Source organism: Oratosquilla oratoria, chromosome 14 (genome assembly GCF_046742065.1).
Source record: "Oratosquilla oratoria isolate Oo_2021 chromosome 14, ASM4674206v1, whole genome shotgun sequence".
NCBI lineage: Eukaryota > Metazoa > Arthropoda > Malacostraca > Stomatopoda > Squillidae > Oratosquilla > Oratosquilla oratoria.
Window position 1 is genome coordinate 9,782,329 of NC_134790.1, and position 20,000 is coordinate 9,802,328.

The following is a 20,000-nucleotide window of genomic DNA, read 5'->3' on the forward strand; positions in this document are numbered from 1 at the left end:
CACACACACACACACACACACACACACACACACACACACACAAGCGCATATTCACGCAAACAACAAACTAAAGATAAATACAATTTTATCTCACAGAATATGTCACAGGACGAGAAAAATATATAAAAGGAAAGGTTTAATACGCGAACGGATCCTAAGAATTGCAAAGACGAAGATAGTGTCCTGGAGAAAGATCCTGACCGCCTTGTCTCACTGTAACTCGGGCATAAGTGGTTTCTCTAAGCATATCACTGCGTGTGTATTATATGTTTGTACATATACAAGTTGTCTGCATATGTCTGTGCACGCGTGTGCTTGTGTGAACATGCGTGTGTATGTACATGCGCATACATGTGCGTATTTGAGTGCTCGGATGTGGGTGCATCAGTATGAAGGACGACGCGACAAAGGTGATCTTCCTAGTTCAGGACAGAAAAGGAAGTGTTTGAAGTGAGGCCAACTTATCGAGAATAATGATATAGTTTGCTCTCCTGGAGGGTCACAATTCAACTGCATGAGTACAATACTGTTTGCAGTTGCTACAGGAAAGGGCGGGTCGGTCAACAGACCGTACACATGAACATACGTCCGCTGGCGCGTACTGTGTGTGTGTGTGTGTGTGTGTGTGTGTGTGTGTGTGTGTGTGTGTGTGTGTGTGTGTGTGTGTGTGTGTGCGTGTGTGTGTGCGTGTTCGTGCACTCATACGGAATCACAGTCCATGGACTTGTATGTGAAGAATACGGAACAGAATCAAAGCTTCACTGGAATGTAGAAAATGGAACGAGGGTGTATGACTAAGAAGGAATGCATGGCGCTTAGGGGGAGGAAGAGGAGGAGAGGGAGAAGGAGGAAGAGGAGGAGGAATGGGACGGGAAATTTGAGGAAGGCGACGCTGGTGGAAAAGCCCAGGCATGCCATGCAGCATTGGGGGGGTGGAGGGGACGGAGTGGGTTGGGTGTAGAGGCGAAATTTCTAAGGTCGTGGGAGCGCCATTTGCATAGCGGATATGCAGCGCCACTTGGGTCTGCAGCCGTGCATAGCGGGCACAGGAAGACGATCCCTCCTTATTATCGTATGATGAGAAAATGTAAGAGGCTCGGCAGCTACCACTTGGTCGTCCCGACCAACCCTTTTCTACCGGCATCTTACAGAAAATATTTACTAATAAATGGGTCGATGAGTGGATGGTGAGGCGTAGGCATAGATTCGATGCAAAACTCTTGAAGGCATAAATTCAACGTTCTTTTATAACACTCAGAGAAAATGAATCGAGAAATAGATAAAATTAACGAAAATGAAGTATAGATGAAAATAAACAGAGAAAAAATAAACAAGAGGGAAAACGAGACAGGGCATGTGGCAGTCATCAGGAGCCGTTGGAAATCGGAGCGAAACAAAAACGATACGTGAAAGTATTCAGGTAAAAATAATTGAATGAAACATTTAAATAAAGATAATTGAGAGAAAATTAAGTTCAAATTAATAAGAGGAGCCACATGTGGCAGGGAAATAAGAATTGAGAGATACTGAGGGAGAATGTGATGAAATTAATTTCTAAATACCCCAAAAAATGTCTTATATTATGAAAAAAAATCGGGTTCAGTGGAAGAAAAATGAGTCCTCCCAGTAAAAAAAAAAAAAGAGAGAGAGAGAGAGAGAGAGAGAGAGAGAGAGAGAGAGAGAGAGAGAGAGAGAGAGAGAGAGAGAGAGAGGGGGGGTGGAGGGCGAGAAGAGTGATTGGCCCTTGCAAAACATAATTGCACACGGAACTCATGAAGTGAACCTTTGATTCTCTTGTTGCGTGGCCTCCTCCTCAATGAGCATTGGCAGACAAACGAGTAGGAAACATTGAGAAATTATTTGTTGTGACACGCACACACACACACACACACAACACACGCGCACACATAAGTACGCATATACACACGTGCACACAAAGTATTGACATGCATATATGACATACGCATATGACATACACATACATATATATGCAACCACACATACTCATGCACGCACACATACTAGCACACATGCGCACACGTACACACACACACACACATACACGCACATACACACACACGCACGCGCACACACACTCATGCAGGCACGCACACTATCACACATGTGCACACGCACACACACACACACGCACACACATACACACTCATGCAGGCACGTACACTAGCACACATGCTCACACGTACACACACACACACATACACAACGGTACAATGATTTAAAGTACAAGGGGGACACACTGATTTCAAGTCATACTCCAAGAAATAGGCTTCGCCCTACCCTGCCCCTCCGGCCTCTATTCCCCTTTGTATAGTGTGGGTGGTCCGGAGTGCGGGCGGGCAGGTGGGCGGGCAGGTGGGCGCCCGCGCCGGAGGCAAAGGTGCGATTGATGGAGCGCTATGCCCCTTGTTGTCGTTGTTGCTCTGAGATAAAAATTTTGCGCAGAATAACGAGCTGGCGGCTGACATTGTCCACTGTTCTCTCCCTCCCTCTCTCCTCTCTTTCCTTCTCAGCTCTCTCTCTCTCTTTCCTTCTCAGCTCTCTCTCTCTCTTTCCTTCTCAGCTTTCTCTCTCTCTCTCTCTTTTCCTCTCGGTTCTCTCTCTCTCAACTTCCTTCTCAGCTCTCTCTTTCTCTCTCTCTCTCTTTTCCTCTCAGCTCTCTTTCTCTCTCAACTTCCTTCTCAGCTCTCTCTTTTCCTCTCAGCTCTCTTTTTCTCTCTCTCTCTCACACACACACACACACACACACACACACACACACACACACACACACACAGTGTCACACGACTACACCCACACGACCACACCCCCACGCACACAGGACCACACACACAGACGCATAAACCACAATCACACTACCCCACCCGCATCGACACCTACAAGAGCTCATTTGGATGTTATCAGGCCTGCGAGCCTCCAGTAAGGATGCTACCCGTGATAAGGAAGGTTCCCCCAAGAGCCTCACATGGCGGGCGAAGACGCTGCTCTGCAATGCTTAGTTTGAACCACTAAAGCACAGTGGTTCGCTCTTGAGATTTTGTTCTGGTTAATATTGGATGAGTTTACATAGTTTAGAGGATGCCCTCTGTTCGATAATGGGTGTAACTGTAGCCCAATACGTCTGTGTATCTTATCTACACACACACATATATATATATATATATATATCTATATATATATATATATATATATATAAACAGAAATGTATAATTTGTAAATGCACACATATGTGTGTGTGTGTGTGTTCCTGTGTGTGTGTGTGTGTGTGTGTGTGTATGTGTGTGTGTGTGTGTGTGTGTGTGTGTGTGTGTGTGTGTGTGTGTGTGTGTGTGTGTGTGTGTGTGTGAGTGTGTGTGGGTGTGTGCATCTACAAAGAGGACAAAACAGATCCAAACAAGGCGAACGGACCTACAAACCCAAAGAATCTGAGGCCCATCTCCGAGCACCACCATACCACCTAAAACCCATGACAATATCGAACCACTTTCCCTTCCCAGAAGAAAGCGATCACAAATCTTCTCCTTTTCAGCTCAGCAACGGCCGAGACCCACTGAGAGCCGCAATAAACTCCAAGAATTGGACACATGTTCAGTGTCTCCAGCAGACAGAAGGCTTCCGAAGATCCGTCTACGGATAAGTCAGAAATGCTTTGCTGGTCTCGGGGGGCGGAACCCGCGGACATAAAGTGTATTAAATGTGGAGCGTTTAGTCATGGCAGGACGGCTTCGAATTACCGCTAACCGCGGACAGAAAGTTAGCAAAATCTGCCTTCTCAGACTCAGAAACGTTCGTTTTTAAGATAGGTAACCCTAGGCAACAGCCGGGACCAAATGTGCCTTGTCTCACATCAAGTTTTATCCCACAAATTATTCGTTTTTTAATGACAAATCCATTAGCATCTCCAACAGTGCGAAGTGCATTTATATTATGACGAGAATTTGTTCTATCAATCCAACGCGACTCGGTCTACCTACCAAAAATAAGATGCATCCAGAAAGGAAATTCTGAAATCGCCAAATTATTCTGCTTTGCACAGACGAGACTGGGATGTGGGAAGTGGGAGGAGACGGGGAGGTTTGACAAGCTTTCTTCTGTTCCTCAAGTGTCCCCCACGGCGGCCGCGCACGCGTTTATTTATTGTTGCGACAATACTCTCTGTGTACGTATAGGCACATATACATGTACGTGTGTATGTGTGTGTGTGTGTGTGTGTGTGTGTGTGTGTGTGTGTGTGTGTGTGTGTGTGTGTGTGTGTGTGTGTGTGTGTGTGTTTCAGCGACTGTCCTCTCCACCTTGCGGAGGTTGTTTGCAAAGTAGGAATGCCTCTAAGGAAAAAATGAGGTGGTGGGCTACACTGATATCACCACACCAACTTATCTAACAATACATTGATTTTTTGGGGGGAGTTGGAGGAGGATATATGTGTTTACTAGAGACAGATGCTGTGGATTAAAGAAATACACACGTATGTATGGAAGTGTATGCATTTGCCCCACTGTAATACACAAGTTCAGGTTTATGCTTGTGAGAACTCGAATGTGCTCTCACTGGTTAAACCTTGTTATGGATTAGTCTAAAATGTCTGACTACTCTTTATTCTTCCCTCTTGTTGTTCTACGCATCAACTGCACCTGCAAGGAAGGCTTTTTTCTTAATGTCCTTCAGACATCTTGTCTTTTTTCAGTGTGTGTGTGTGTGTGTGTGTGTGTGTGTGTGTGTGTGTGTGTGTGTGTGTGTGTGTGTGTGTGTGTGTGTGTGTGTGTGTGTGTGTGTGTGTGTGTGTGTGTGTGTGAAAGTATGCGCATGACTTAGGTGTTCATGCGTGCATAACGTGTTGGAGAGCATGATCAAATTTCATCTAGTAAAAAAACAGTAATAAAAAAAATCCTCAAATATTCTTTTTCTATTTTCATTTGTTTTTATTGCCTTACTCTCTCAAATGTTCCTGCTTCCTCTGCGTCGCCTCTTTTTTCCACAGTGGCGTCTTCTTCCCGCGCCTATTAATGTCATGCCGCGAGAGGCATGGTGAGGCTTTTTCCTCTCTCCTCCTCCTCCTCTTCTCTCTCTCTCCCGGCCTCACGTTCATAATTGTCCACATTTCTCTGTCCACTTAACCGCGCCAGCCACAGAGCAACCTACTGCCTCAGGATCTCTCTCACTTTTTCTTTTTCCTTTTATCTTCCAGCCTCTCTTTCTTCTCTCTTCGTTTCGTCACCCCACCGAGTATGTCCTCACATTCGCATCCTTAAAAGTCCATACGTCTGGTTTCGTGACCTCTCTTATCACGCCTTCTGACCTTCGTTTGCTATCTGGCTCCTTCACCCACCTCCCCTCGCTATCACTCTTCTTATCGGTTCCCTACAATATCCCCCTTCCCTCCATTAAGCCGTCTTCAATCTGTCACTTCTTATCCTACATACTTAAGATTCCTTACTCCTTTTGACCTCTTCAACGTTCCTTCCTTCCCAATTCATTCCTCTCAGTTCGCGACATCAAGTCACATTGTTTTATTTAAACTTGTTATTTTCCTCTTTCTCTTCTCTCTCCCTCCCTATTCGCTTTCATGTGCATTTTCTTTACTTCTACATGCTAGTGGTAGTCTTCTTCTGCGAAGATGTTACAAGCGTGTCTCTTTATGTAGAACGATTAAAACGCGAATAGATTAATTGGAACTTAGAGAGATCCACGTCGAAACTCTACAGCCCAAAGAGACACAGGCCTTCCACAACTCCTTTGCAGACATCACTCACTAGCACTTGCGAGCGAGAGCAACCACACACTGCCCACTCATCTCTTTGTCCCCAACCCATTTTCTTTGCTGGATCCATCACTCCAACTTATCTCCCCTCACCTCTTCCCCTCTCTGACCACAGCAGACTCCCTGAAGACTCCAAACATATGGTGGGCGAGGCAATATAAACTGATCTTAAAGTTTGGAAAATAGCCGCATAAGTATTCTGCCGTCTGGGCAAATTTTGTGTGGCAAAAGATCTCACCAAAGCCATTCAATGGAAATGTGTTAATCAAAATATTTATACTTCAGGTTATCGAAATGTGGTTGACGGAAAAAAATAGTCCAACTCTGATGTCATACTTAATACTAACACTAGAAAAGCAACAAACAAGACCAAATATAATGTTCATAATAACAATAAAAATAAAAATAAATAACGGCAACAATAATTATAATAACGAAAATAACGATAATAACAACAATGATAACAACAACGCCAATAGTACCAGACACGTCTGCAATAATCAACAATTTCCTCTGGAGATAATATACCGAGAGCTTTTTTTTTTCTCTTATGAGGGAGGGGGGTAGCCAAGTCAGAGTCACAAACCTATTCCCACCTATTTCACTCCACTCCACTCCACCCCTTCCACCACTCCACTCCACCCCTTCCACCCCTCCCATCTCCGCTTCTCTTGGACGACGGGTCATCCCCGCATCTGCCAACAGCCGGAGGTAGTAACAGATATTAGTGTAGTAATGACAATAACATTAGCACGTTTTAGCAACAGTATCATAAGAACATAAGAATGAAGGAGACTGCAAGAGACCATAAGGCCTATACTAGGCAGCTCCGTATCAATGGCAGCAGCACTATCAACAAGAACAGAGACTGCAAGAGACCATAAGGGACTAGGCAGCTCCGTATCAATGGCAGCAGCAGTATCAACAAGAACCCTAACATATAGTAGTAATACCGAACTAACAGTAACATTAACAGGACGGTAAAAGCCTCCAGCAGCTTCTTTCCACACAACCAGCTGACACCCGATACAGGATGCGGGCATTTGCAAAACTGTCTTTTGTGAAGCCATTTTCTAAAATGATGTCCTCACCATTTTCAACTATTCTTCATTTTATACGCATTGCTCAAATAGATACATAGATGAATAAATAAATACATAAGTAAAATAAAAACTGAGTTTCTTCAACTGTTTTCTCGTCTACTACTTGTCTACTACGATCCTGGGGGCCTATTGAAAAAAATTATTCTTGAGAAGCAAGGAAGATGCACAGAAGAAGCAGAACAAGAATGGGAGGAATCCATGTAACAAAAGCTGGAACTAAGGAAAAGATTAAAATAATATAACAAAATAAAACAAAATAAAATAAAATAAGATAAAATCAAATAAACGGAAAGGGAGATGGGGTTGGGGTGTCTGGGATTAAGGGCGACATGAGCTCGCTGGTTTCTCTGCCTCGTACTCGGGCCTCGACCAACGAAGGCGGTCTTTCTTCTTCTTTGGGTCTCGCGGTGCGACAAGGCGGCCAGGACTACCTACCCTTTAGGGCGATTATCCATTGGGGGTTTCAAAAGTACTTTTGAAGATATGAACGAATGAAATAAAAGTGAGTGAGTGTGTGTGTGTGAGAGAGAGAGAGAGAGAGAGAGAGAGAGAGAGAGAGAGAGAGAGAGAGAGAGAGAGAGAGAGAGAGAGAGAGAGAGAAAGGAGAGAGGGAGAGAGAGAGAGGAGGGTGGGAGAGAGGGAGAGAGAGAGAGGAGGGTGGGAGAGAGGGGAGTGAGAGAGGGATAGGGAGATTGGAAGCAGAAGAATGGGGAAGAGAGAGGGGGAGAGGGGAAGAAAGAAATATGGAATCAGAGAAAGATAGAACGGAAGAGAGAGATAAAGAGTGACGGAGGAAGAGCGAGAGCGAGAGAGAGAGAGAGAGAGAGAGAGAGAGAGAGAGAGAGAGAGAGAGAGAGAGAGAGCGAGAGAGAGAGAGAGAGAGAGAGAGAGAGAGAGAGAGAGAGAGAGAGAGAGAGAGAGGGAGGGGGGAAGGGGGAGAAAAGGTGCAGAATGGGATCTGTGTCGTGGATGTATGTGACCGAAGGCGGACTTTCGAAAGGACGTAGGCAACGGGTCGGGCTCAGGACTGTATCAGAGAACACGGGAGACATCCCACACACCCAAGATACTCGGCGCTGCGCTGATAACTCAGGGTTCGATGACTATCGCCGTTCAAGAGAAACATCAACAAACGTCTTAAAGTGTTAACACCACTTCAGCGTGATCCCCACACAAGAGCTCAGTAACACAATTGTTCAGTACAGCGACTGAAAGAGATTTAGTATCTTATGGATTCACCACCAAATTCCGTCCGAAATCACCACTTTATCCCATAAGGTCATTAACAAATGTGACTAGACTGAAAGCATTTATCCTCCGAGCAGATATCATCTGTGAACTTCAGAAACATTACCGAGTGGGTCCAAACTCACAGACAGTACAGTATATATGTACATATACACCATATATATATCTATATATACAACAGTATATATATATATGCATATCTATATATACAGTATATATAGAAGTATATATACATATCTATATATGCAGTATGTATATCTACATATACAGTAGTATATGTGTATATCATATAATAAATCACATACACATATATAAATACATACATTCATATCAAAGTCAAATTCAATGCCATATCACCAACAACCCATCTCCTATGTATTTACTGTAATGGCAACTCCCCTCCCCCCTGTTGACCACAGACCCGACAAAGAGGCCCAAGGAAGGATGCCCCTCTGTCCCGCACCGCCTACAGTATAATTACGTCACCGAATCCCATTAAGACACGTCATTCGTAAGAGACATGGAACAGCCTTCACACGAGAGGAGAATCGTCAACCTTTGTCCGTCGATTCAAGGGAGAGAGGATTGGAGGGAGAAAATGATTGTGGCGAGGGACTAAATTCGACAAAATCTCGTGTGAAGGTTATTTAAACCTGTCTATAGTGTCGTCACACTCTGTTGATCTATTTATTAGTTTCAAATTATTTATTTTATTACAGTCATTACTATTTTATTTATCTGCTTATTTCATTTTAATTCATATTTATTTATTTACTTATTTATTCATGTTTTTTAACTCACATCAGCTAATATTCCGTTGAGAGGAACATAAATGAAACACTGACCCCAGCGTCGAAGAAAGCGACGGCAACAAAAACTCGTTTCATGAAACAAACGGTGCCAACAGATACGTAATATCATAAAATAAAAAAAATTCTATCAAAATAAAAAAAATAGTAGTATTACACAAGCTATAACCAAAATATTATTCATTGTGAATAAATACTGACTTCATATTCTCATAAATGAATAAATGAATGAATAGATGAATAACGAGATAAAATGATAGTCTATATGAGATGCTATGCGTGTTATCATTCCAGCCAATCACCTGCCAAGATCGTGGAAAGGGGCGGAGCTGTTTTGACATTCTCAGGGTGAATGGCCGACAAAATGCTAGTCATAGCTAAACTATTTCTATATTCCACTATATAATTAACCAATAAATGCATACGTGTTATAATACTACGCTACTCTCCCATCTGCATCACTGCGTGATTATCTCTCTCTCTCTCTCTCTAAAAAAAAAAAAAAAAAAAAAAAAGTAACACCTTTGTCACGGTGGGAACTGGTCAGCAGAAACAAAGACGCATTTAAAGACGCATTTGATCTTGTGTGCTGACGCATTGCACACATTGAAAGACAACACGATCTGGTCGAATGCAATATATAACGGCGGTGATATAAACGCACCACAAGCTAACAGAAACTAACCAAGAGATATTAAGCCATCCGCAGAGACCTCCTCACAGCTTGTATATTTACGAGGTACTTGTTTGCTTTATTCTGGTTGGGAATACACCATTCAAGTTGGTTCTCACATCCCTTCGAGAGAGAAAATGAAGTAATAATTATAACCTGTTTTCCTTTTTTTTTTTTTCTTTTTTCTTTGTAAAGAAATCGAGGCCTATGGGGGAAAACTTAATGATCACGTGAATCCCCAGATCAATGACCATCGTGCCCTTGTCTGAGTATTTCTCTTCTCCACTGACACCACACGCACACGCACACACACGCCTTGTGTATATATCCCTAATTACACACAGGGATGCAAACACTGCTCTGTACACATCCTTCTACTGATAATAGCCTCAATGATTCCCACGGACCAAAGCGATCGCGTAGGAGTGTATACGAGCTTTGTGTACCTGCTTCATCACATGGGCTCTTAATTGCACGGGTAAAGTGGACACACCTGTCTGAACTGGGACAATTTGAGGCAATATCTTTGCCGCGGTGGGAACTTGGGAGACAGGAACAAAGATACAACCTTGAATGGAAACGTACAGAGTTATCAGGTACTCAGCGTCGAAGGTGCACTTCTTCAGAGTAAGGGGATGGTCTCTACGTTGAACAGAATCGTCCGGTGTAAAAATAACAATACTTCAACGTCATCTGAAGTAAGGGGTTAACAGAAGTGTACACACACGCACACACACATACGCACACATACACAAATACCTTTGATCATGCAGACTCGTGCATAGATTAGATTCCTACATACTTCTGCATCTACATCTTAATGGCACGCACGTTCACATACATTTCATTCAGAGTTATGCACAGGCAGTATAACAATTTACTCTTACGCGTTTGTACGTGAGAAAATAAACATATCTCACGGGGTCCAGAGTGTCGATTCCATGCCACGGGTACAGACGAGCGACGGAGATTAAAGGAGGGTTGGGACAGAGAAAGGGAGATGGAGAGAGAGAGAGTGTGTGTTTGTGTATGTGTGTGTGTATGTGTGTGTGCATGTGTGTGTGTGTGTGTGTGTGTGTGTGTGTGTGTGTGTGTGTGTGTGTGTGTGTGTGTGTGTGTGTGTGTGTGTGTGTGTGTGTGTGTGTGTGTGTGTGTGTGTGTGTGTGTGTGTGGTGATGGGGGTCCACAAAGCGGATAGGACCATGAGAAAAGGGGAGGAGTTTTGGAGACGGTCACAGGGAGAAAAGAAAGAAGGGGGGAGGAGGGAGGGGGAGGGGGAAACGTGGCTTTGGTGGGAGCAGAGAAGTGTTGAGGGTTCGAAGGCGCCCGTGAATCCAGTTCGGGCGTGTGGGCGTGACGGGTTATCCAGCTCCAGGAAACGAGCCCTTGCCATGTCAGCCTTTACAGAAGGATTCACACTACCCATCACGTCATCGTCTCATCACGACTCGTCACCGGTTCGTCAGTTTTCCGTGTGGCTTCAGACGGAACGGTTCGAGACGTAAGATTCCTCGTGACGAGCGTTCGGAGTGAGCGAATCAATACGAAGACATACGAAACGGGTTGACGGGAATAGTGTTGATCCGTGATAAGACGGCTAGTCTGCCTTACAATAGCACCGTTCTTGACACAGCCATACCAAGTGTTCCACAGCCATACCAAGTGTTCCACAGCCATACCAAGTGTTCCACAGCCATACCAAGTGTTCCACAGCCATACCAAGTGTTCCACAGCCATACCAAGTGTTCCACAGCCATACCAAGTGTTCCACAGCCATACCAAGTGTTCCACAGCCATACCAAGTGTTCCACAGCCGGATCAACGGGACCGTGTTCCCCAGGACAGGGCGCGATGGCGGTGTCAGGTACACAGGGCACAGGACACTCACAGCCTCGGGGGGAAAGGTACGTCGCTGGGGGAACAAAAGGAAGTCGTTCCGGCGATTGCCGTGACGAGAAGCTGAGGCGGGGGACCTTACCGAGGATAACGGTGGGAAAGACAACGCAACCGCGTCAGGTAAACGTCCTCGTCGGCTGGGCACCACAGGAGTCTTGCCCCGAAGAACCACTTCGGGGACTCTCTGCGACCGCTGCGAGCGAAGCCCCCAGGGGCGTGATATCCCCCCCCCACGCCCACTTTACCTGACCGGTTCTGGGAGTTTCTGGGCGTCTTCTGAGAAACCCCGGGCAGCAGTGACACCGAAGCCTAACGAGCCAGATCAGGGTGGTCGACGAGTGTCTTCGGTCGTCTGCTGGAGCCGGAGACCAGAGTCTTTGTGTACCGACACGACGATGCTCTTCGGGGGCTTTAAACTTTAGTATCTACAGAACGCCTCGCCGCATCGACTGGGACCTCCTGCATTAACGTTCCTTCCGCATTTGGCAGGAATACATCAGTTCCTGACAAGCACGCAGAAAAGCCAAAAATCTTGAAGAAGCGAAAATCTACAATCCAGGACTCAAACTCTAGCACCTGAAGAGAGAGAGAGAGAGAGAGAGAGAGAGAGAGAGAGAGAGAGAGAGAGAGAGAGAGAGAGAGAGAGAGAGAGAGAGAGAGAGAGAGAGAGAGAGAGAGAGAGAGAGAGAGAGAGAGAGAGAGAGAGAAAGAGAGAGCGAGAGAGAGACATGAAGGAAGGAGAGAAACATATGGCGTGTCCAGCGAGTGTGTGGGAACGCAACGAGGTTGGAAGTGGAGGTGGAGTGGAGTGGAGGTGGAGTGGATCGGAGCTCCGGGGGTCAAGAGCTGGTCCAGCCTCCCGGGGATGAAGACGGTCGTGCAAGTGAAGCAGATGATAACGATGATAACACAAACGATGGAAGTGATATTCTCGAAGACAACGACAACGTAAACGACGGAGGTGGAACTGGTGGAGGTGGAAGTGGTGGAGGTGGTAATGGTGATTGTGGAGGTGGTAATGGTAATTGTGGAGGTGGTAATGGTAATTGTGGAGGTGGTAATGGTAATTGTGGAGGTGGTAATGGTAATTGTGGTGGTAATGGTAATTGTGGAAGTGGAGGTGGTAATGGTAATTGTGGAGGTGGTAATGGTAATTGTGGAGGTGGTAATGTTAATTGTGGAGGTGGTAATGGTAATTGTGGAAGTGGTAATGGTAACTGTGGAGGTAGTAATTGTGGAGGTGGTAATGGTAACTGTGGAGGTAGTAACCGTAGTGCTGGTTATGACAACGAAAACAGAGAGAGGTGGAATGGAGGCGGGAGTAATAGTAGGACAGTTGTTACTGGGACGGTGGTAATAAATACATAAAAAATTGCAATTAGCCCCCATCACATCCACACAAGGAAGCGGAGTTACCTAGTACCACCTTTCTAAGATAAATATAATCAATCAATACCCAAATGAATTGTAAAATCCATACATACACATGGATAGCAAAATCACTGTGTATAACCAATACTCGTGTTGATCATCTAACTGCGGTAAAATTAACACGAGGATAACTAAAATTATAACAAAATTAACAACAAATAAAACCAAATAATACGAAATAAATAAACAAATAAATAAAGCAAGAAGAGTCACTACTGGAAATCGGAAAGAAGCGCAGGACTCGAACCCACAGCTAAGTCAATGCGAGACCAGCACGCTTCCGATTACACCACCAGTGTACCTGTGAATGCAGGACTAATCCTAAGACGACGACAACAATATATATATATATAAATATATATATATATATATATATATATATATCACTCTCGGGCTGGTGATTTCATTCACCTGATTCTTCCCATTATGTCATGCACGGGTTTCGATTAACATTTACAAAATGGCCGTCACTTTTATTTGTATCATTAAAGCTGCCGCCAGGCGATACTATCCAGCTAAGAGAAGACCCCTCTCTCCCTCCTTCCGAGGCAAAATTGCTAAGGAACAACAAGATGCCCTACGGTAATAATGTAATGTCTATGCACAGCCTTGATGTTTCAACACAGGACCACCATCCTGTCCAATGGAGGAACGATACAACCCTTGCACCCAACCACGGTGAATCAATCCGGGTAGATTAGTCCGTTAGTTGAGGCTCAATGATGTCATGCACCAGTGAGAGATGAGGCAATTACCAGTCATGCATAATGAAAGTGACACACGAAACTGTCCACACCGATACGCTAATCATTCTAATCATCCCAATTAAAGAAATTGCTTGATAGCCGAGTTCTGTTGACGACACTTGTCGGGCTCAGGACTCGAACTGTCCCCTGGGAAATGATACAACGGTTGAACTTCACTTTGATGACTTAATCCCCAATTATGTAATCACTGTCAGAGTTGCAGGTTCATCTATAGCACTCCTGGGGTCATTTGGCATGTTAATGCAGATTCTGACCTGAATGGAATTGTCTGGTGGCACTAGGTGGAACAAAAATACAAAGAACGTCATCTTGCCGAAAAGACATCGCATCGCTACACGAAAGTGACTGAATCGGAGTCTGTTAGTGTGAACAGGTGAACAATATTTTTCTTTATTATAACAGGAGTGTCACATTTCAACGTTCACTGAATTGTTCTCCTGCAGTGCTTACGCAGAATCCATCAACTTTGGACAGGTTGATGAATCAAAAAGAAAATTTTATGAAAATATATATTTTCTGTTGTTGCACTTGATGTGGTGCATGATGAAGTGTATAATTTGTTTCTGTCATCCCCTTATATGGAAGAAAGATCATTTGGCATATGCATGTATTTACATTTTCAGAGTCAAACACCTCTGTGTATCACTCTGACAAGAACAGACCAACGTCCCTGCGTTCTCCACCTTTGACACCAAAGTGGAGGGGAGCCTGTTCCCAGTGGAGTGAGACACGTTGGAGTGGACTAATTAACAAGTTGATAGACTCTCTGCCTTTTTTCGTCACTGTATTTCATGATTTTCCAGATGCCCCATTCCGTGGCAACTGGGGAAAATTTGTTGTCAAACGTGCCTGAGATCAGAGGCCTATTGGTAGAAGATTTGGCTTTCATATTAGTACATTGACGAAGATAACACCTTGAATGAAGATGGTCCTTCCATGCTCGCATATCTATGTATGTATATAATTTAAAAAAAATAGTAGACACCCATAATTATGAGGATGAAACCTTTATTAGAAATACAACGTTTCGTTGGTTGAAGTTTTTTTTCAAGTACATGAAAACACGTGTTCTTGAAAAAAAAATAACAGGCGAAACTTACTTTTAATAAAGGTCTCACCCTTATAAAGTGTCTACTCTGAACATAATTCTTTCTTCTGGGAATCTAAAATCTAGAATTTTTCAAATTTCCGAAAGCTGAAATATATCATCGAAAGGCCTTTTCAGTCTGCACACTGGACATTTCCGAATTTCAAAAATTCTCAGTAAAGAGAATATATGTATGTACTTACTTGTCCATCTTGTAACCGTCACTTTTTTCTAGTTCAGCCCAGACCGTTATTCGCTTGTTTTGAATTCTCATTGAACTCCTTCAATAGTCACGTGGTCAACTACTCTAGCAAACACAGAAAAGCGAGGAAGACACTTAAGTTAGTGGTGGCGTTACTCCAATCTAAGAAGGATCTGCAATCCAACACGACATCCATTGGAACGGTGGGTGATGGGTACCATCAACAACCTTGTGTGTGTGTGTGTGTGTGTGTGTGTGTGTGTGTGTGTGTGTGTGTGTGTGTGTGTGTGTGTGTGTGTGTGTGTGTGATTCTACATGGTCTTCGATAACGTGTAGGACTCGTGATCGACAGCTATTACCCTTCCGGATGAGAGCTCAGAGCTCATATATGCCCGATCTATGTGTAAGTGTGTGTGTGTGTGTGTGTGTGTGTGTGTGTGTGTGTGTGTGTGTGTGTGTGTGTGTGTGTGTGTGTATGTGTGCGCGTGGGTGTGTGAATGTGTCTGTGTGTATGTAGATATATTACATACGTGTGTATATGCGCCCAAACTATCCAGAGGTAAGTACGTAAGCAGGTGCAAGTGTCTGTGTTTGGGTCATGCATGTTCTCGTGCACAGAAACTCTAAAGGGACCGATTATGCATATGCAGCAGCATATAACCACAAACAAAAACCTCCTGACATACATAACACATCGTCTTTACTTAGTTTTTCATAGGAGTGGATGTCTGACCATCCATGAATTAAATGAATGATCTTCAAGATGAGCATTCCAGAGTTTAACAATTATCGTATGAAGCCCAGAATGTAAGAGCAAAATATGAAAAAAATAAGACCGGATGTCACAATTTTGCATTCTGTAAGGCTTCAGATGCAAATAAAAGTATGACGTCTATATACTGTATATGACAAATACATACACATGTAGTCTACACATACACCCACACACACATATTCCCGTACGCACACGCATATAAACAAACATAAACACACGATCACCAAACACAAACATAAACACACATACAATACACACACACACACACGCACGCACGCATACGTATACAAAAACAAAACGTGGGAAATATATAACATTACAAGACCTATACACGCCACGGAGCAAGCACGAGTCATGTTCCTTTATCTAAATGCAATATTTCAATCCATAACGTTCTTCAAATTCCAGAGGCCAAGGCACAGTTTTTGCGCGGGTTCTGCCCCGCCAAGGCCACAACACACTCGAACGCGACTTTTCTTCTTCGCCTCAAAGCTCCCGGGAGGCGAACCAACCAACGACTTCGGTTTGAATTTCGCATCTCGGAAGTCCATCGGCTCGAAACTCAACTGATACTTGGCACCGCCACTCGGAAATTCGCGCGCACGAGAGTCTCTTCAAGAAATTTTCGGTCGTGGTTTCTTGTCCACATACACAGGCTTCTTCTTTTCTTCTGAAGCCGTTTTCGATCGACAACGGATAACTGATGCGCACATACAGTAAACCACAGCACTTGGTACCAAGTAGATCTTCACTCCCCAAGCGTCACCTGGCAACACGCACACACAACACACACGTCTCCCCAAGGGTCTGGTTGCCTTGCCCTTGTCACTAACGGACGCACATTTCATTTCAAGACGCCATACCGGGCATACCGCATCAATTTGATGCCAGTTTCAATGTATGCCACACGCCTGGGGTACCTCCATCCACCCAGCGGTAACGACTGTCACCTCACACGACGCATCCCGCTCGGAGGAGTCTGAGGTACAGAAAGAACTCGAATTCCGAGGCTAGGCCCCCAAGAGTAGGCGTACCTTTCGTCTCGAGGTTGAACGTTGTGAACCCACAAGTGCTCCCCGGTCCACCCGCGAGACCACTGCGCAAGACAGTGTGCCCTTGCTGCGCGGGTTCTCAACGTCGCTCAAGACGATTCTCCTACGTCTGGCACCGGAGGTGAGGAGGGGTACGACGGGTGAATAATTATGGGAAAGGTGGAGGGGGGGAAACACGGGTCTTTATCTGAATATCGAGTTTATTCCTGACCGGTTTCGCTTACAATAGCTTCTCCAGAAGAAGGGAAACCGGTCAGGAATAAACTCGATATTCAGATAAAGACCCGTGTTTCCCCCCTCCACCTTTCCCATAATTTGTCCCAATAATTTATTTATTTATTTTTACCTTCTACTAGGCCTTGGGATCCTTGTTTTGCCACTAAGGATTCCCAGAGGAGAGGGGTAAGGGCCCAGATAAGGTACAAAAATAGCAGCGTAGTTTCCTCTCCCGCATGGCTCTTCCTCCCGTATCCAACATAAATTATGAAGCCTGTCTTCACAAGTTGCTGGGTGAATGAATTTCCCCCTCCCCACTTGGAAAGTAGGGAGGGGGAGATGGAAAAGGAGACATTTACACATCTAATAAAGTAGTGAGGTAATACTTTCTACGGGGAAAGGCTCTGTAGATATGCCCATACACACACATACGTACCTACTGCAAAAATAATCACAATAACGCGTGACTAAATGATATAACTCTGAGGATGTCGTAATAGACGAAAACGTTTAGTATTCCGACTTTATTTTCCCTGTGGTTTCTGCAATACGTATCTACATATACATTATATATATATATATATATATATATATATATATATACATATATATATATATCACATAAATAAATGCATACATACAAACATGTATACATCTTTTTCTCCTCTTTCTCTCTCTCTTTCCCCCTTCCCGCTGGTCCCCAACCCAAAGACTGTGGTTTTGGGGGTTTTGCGGTTTTTCTTCTGCCCCTCCCTTCCTCCCTCCCTCCACCCCTGCGTGGGGTGTCCCGTCCTTCGCCCGGGTCCGGGCGACCAAAAATATACGCGAGGCGGACGACGACCACGACGACGACTGACGACCGACTCGCCAATACGCCTAACAGTTAAGGACTTCCTGGACTTGCCCTCAGGGTGTCGTGAAAAGCTCGAACATTTCGTTCTCCTGTCCATTCATTTTCTGTATGTATGTATGGTATGTATATATGTATGTATGTGTGTGTGCACGTATATATGTATGTATGTGTGTGTGCATGTACATATGTGTGTGTATGTAATGTTTTGTGTGCATGTGTGTGCATGTATCCGTGTGTGCATGTATGTGTGTGTGCATGTATGTATGTATGTGTATATATGTGTGTATGTATGTATGTGTGTGTGTATGTATGTTTGTGTACAGTATATATCAATTTATCTCTATTTATTCATTTATCTATTTATCTATTCATTTATTCATAAATCTACTTGTATATATGTTCATTCATCCACTTATCTATCTACTTCATCTAACTGATTCATTTCATATACATGTTTCTGAACGGCTACTGATAAAGTGTTGGAAGATTGAGACGGACATGCTTTTTCACGCAAATGTAACTTTATCTAATTAATTTATTACTATCATTAATTCGGCTACCTCCCATGTAAGGAGAGAACGTTAGAATGTATTAATTTTCAAGGGATGTTTCTTTTCCCGTCTTCGCTTCTTTATGTCTTCTGGAGATGGCAATCTGCCTCCCCTTGCCTGGCCTCTGCGAATACGCCCCTCGTTCTTGGTTGTTTTGGCTTCAAATCTGTCCTCATCGTTCCATTGGAACTGTTTTCTTATTATTATTTTCATACTTGATTGCATCTGTGTGTGTGTGTGTGTGTGTGTGTGTGTGTGTGTGTTTGTGATGCGTGCATGCGCCTGTGCCTCTGCATGCTTGTGTGTGTGTGTGTGTGTGTGTGTGTGTGTGTGTGTGTGTGTGTGTGTGTGTGTGTGTGTGTGTGTGTGTGTGTGTTCGTGTGTGTGCGTGCGTGTCTCCCTCGTTCCCAGCCCCCCTCCCGCCTATATCAGTTGTCTTAAAACGACGTCCCGTTCTGGTCACTTATATTCGCATCCCCCACAATACCCTTGCCCTGACCTTCAGCGTCGCTGCATGCGTACCTACATATACGTCTTCCGTATTACCAATGAGAGTCCACGACGGGACCCCGCGTGTCCGGTCCCACACTCGTTTGTATGTTGCGCCGACGACGACGACGATTGCGTGTGTGGGTGTTTTAATCATAAATGTTATTCCAGTGGAACAGAAGTATATTCATCTCTCAACATTATAACCAACGTATAACAAGAAATTAAATAATGAACGGTCGCTAGAAGGGAGGCGAGTGCTTTGAGGGTGTCTTGTGTTGACGGGAGGGTGGAAGCTAGACGTGAGGATGAAGATCATGATGGATTTAATGGTGCAGTGCTACGAGCATTGGGAATAGCACCATAGGATAATGTGGAAGAAGAATAGTACCACACGACGAAGTGGGTTCACTGGAAACGAAGCGTCTGAGGAAAGTGTGTGTGGAACGAGGAAGATGGATTCGAAACCAGATGAAAACGTAATTGAAAGTGTTCTCAAAAGAGTACTGATGAGATGTCCCGGCCACGTGGGGAGAATGAAGGAAGAGGTTGGACCGGACTGGCAAAGAAAGAACTTGAAGCGAGAAAAAGGGGAAAGGGGATAGAGGGAGACCCGAAACAGATGGTGGAAGAGTGTGAAGGAAGAGGAGGGGAGAAAGAGCAGAGGGAGGTGGAAAAGACGGTGCAGGGGGGGGAATTGGGGAGACAGGTGTCGAGAGGTGTCAATGGAGAGTGGAGCTGCTGTGAGAGGGACTGAGCCAGAGGGGGTGGGGGGCGTGTAGGAGGTCCTCTGCCGGCCTTAACATGTAATTAAGTCTGTAGCCTGACGATAGAGCGAGGAGATTGGGTCCTCCCGTCCCGTCCCCGAAGAAGCTGACGTGTGTCCCCACCACGTAGGACGGGTGAAGGCCATCCCAGGAAATGGAAATCTCGTGCGTGCGTGCGTGCGTGCGTGCGTGTGTGTGTGTGTGTGTGTGTGTGTGTGTGTGTGTGTGTGTGTGTGTGTGTGTGTGTGTGTGTGTGTGTGTGTATGTATGTATGTATGTATGTATGTATGTATGTCTGTGTGTGT

The 20,000-nt window shown here is 44.6% G+C and overlaps 1 protein-coding gene across 3 annotated transcripts in view; it reads right to left on the reverse strand.

Annotated features, from left to right (window-relative positions):
• LOC143032718 (uncharacterized) overlaps nucleotides 1-20,000 on the reverse strand; it is a 388,774-nt gene that overhangs the window by 159,018 nt on the left and 209,756 nt on the right. The window contains exon 1 of one of the 3 annotated variants that reach the window (XM_076197635.1): nucleotides 16,802-16,866. The exons of 1 other annotated variant lie outside the window; for it this stretch is intronic. The gene's annotated coding sequence lies outside the window, so the exon portion shown is untranslated. Of the gene's footprint in view, nucleotides 1-16,801; nucleotides 16,867-20,000 lie in introns of those variants that run through there. One more of the 3 variants, XM_076197634.1, reaches the window with a different exon arrangement.